The 1,561-nt window shown below is 49.1% G+C and overlaps 1 pseudogene; it reads left to right on the top strand.

Moving 5' to 3' along the window:
• Positions 1-546: 546 nt before the first annotated feature.
• Positions 547-903, top strand: LOC130865427 (40S ribosomal protein S20-like; annotated as a pseudogene).
• The last annotated feature ends 658 nt before the right edge of the window (positions 904-1,561 follow it).

Genomic DNA, 1,561 nt, shown 5'->3' with positions numbered 1-1,561 from the left:
CCTTTATGTTTTTAGACAGGGTCTTGTGTGTGATCCTCCTGCTTCAGCCTCCTAGGACTAGGAACACAGCATCCTGCGTCAGTGAGCTGCTATATTCAGATGTGCTTATAGCGATTTGTTGTTGCTGGGTTTTGTTGTTTGTTTGTTTTTGAGACAGGGCCTCATGTATCCTAGCCCTCAAATATTCATTTTTCCAAATGTGCATACACACAAGGGTCAGGGGACACACGAATGTCACAGCACATGCGTGGCGGTCAGAGGACAACTGGCAGGAGTTAGTCCTCTTTCCCACATAGCAAACTCACTGTCAGGGTGGCAGCAGGTACCTTCACCCAGGAGCCATCTCACAAGCTCTTACTTTTCTTGTTACTTTTCCAGTTTTCCTGCCTCCACCTCCCCAATGCTGCGATTACAAATGTGTATGTGGGCCTTTCTGAGGCGTGGTGGTATGTGCCGTGTAGCTCCACTCGGTCTGCTCCCGTCCTGACTCACCGCTGTTCGCTCCCCGCCGAGGAACAAGTTGGTCAGGAAGCCCTCACCGCAGCCATGGCTTTCAAAGACACCGGGAAGATGCCCGTGAAGCCCGAGGTGGCAATCCACCGCATCCGGATCACGCTCACCAGCTGCAGCGTGAAGTAACTGGAGAAGGTGTGTGCCGACCTGATCAGAGGCGCCAAGAAGAACCTGAAAGTGAAGGGGCTGGTGCGCATGCCCACCAAGACCCTGAGGATCACTACAAGAAAAACACCTTGTGGTGAAGGCTCCAAGACGGGGGATCGTTTCCAAATGAGAATCCACAAGCGCCTCATTGACTTGCACAGCCCCTCTGAGATAGTTAATCAGATTACGTCCATCAGTATTGAGCTGGGCGTGGAGTTTGAAGTCACCATTGCAGATGCCTAAGTCAACTGTTTTAATAAATAGACTTAATTGGTGAGTTCGAGGCCAGCCTACTCTACAAGAGCTAGTTCCAGGACAGGAACCAAAAACTACGGAGAAACCCTGTCTCGAAAAACAAAAAACAATAACAAAAAACAAAAAACAAATGTGTGCGTGGTGTCTGGCTTCTGCAGTCCCGAGGGCTATATGCATGCTAGGCAGGCTTGCTCCGAAGGAACCGCACCCCAGTCCCGTTCATAATGATTTCATTTTACACAAAGCTCATTGGTTATTTATTTATTTATTTATTTATTTTCAGCGTTGTGTGTGAGTATATGCATATGTGTGTGCACAAGCCTGGGGGGACCTGAGGAGGGCAGAGAGGGCATCAAGGTCCCTCATTTGTCACTTTTAAAATATGGTAATGGGGAAGGGACTAGAGAGACTTTGCTGCTCTTCCAGACGATCCGAGTTTGGTTCCCAGCATCCATATCGGTGACTCAGAGCCACCTGTAACTCCTGCTCCAGGGGATCGGACATCCTCTTCTGGCCTCCCCAGGCATCTTCCAGTATGTGTGCCTGCACATGTGTGCATACATGAACATAGGCACATATACACATATATAAAAATTAAAAGCCAGGATGGTCAAGGTGGCAGAGGCAGGTGGATCTCTATGAGTTC

Source organism: Chionomys nivalis, chromosome 23 (genome assembly GCF_950005125.1).
Source record: "Chionomys nivalis chromosome 23, mChiNiv1.1, whole genome shotgun sequence".
Classification (NCBI taxonomy): Eukaryota; Metazoa; Chordata; class Mammalia; order Rodentia; family Cricetidae; genus Chionomys; species Chionomys nivalis.
The sequence above is the reverse complement of the archived record's forward strand: the minus strand, read 5'-3'. Positions and strand labels throughout refer to the sequence as shown.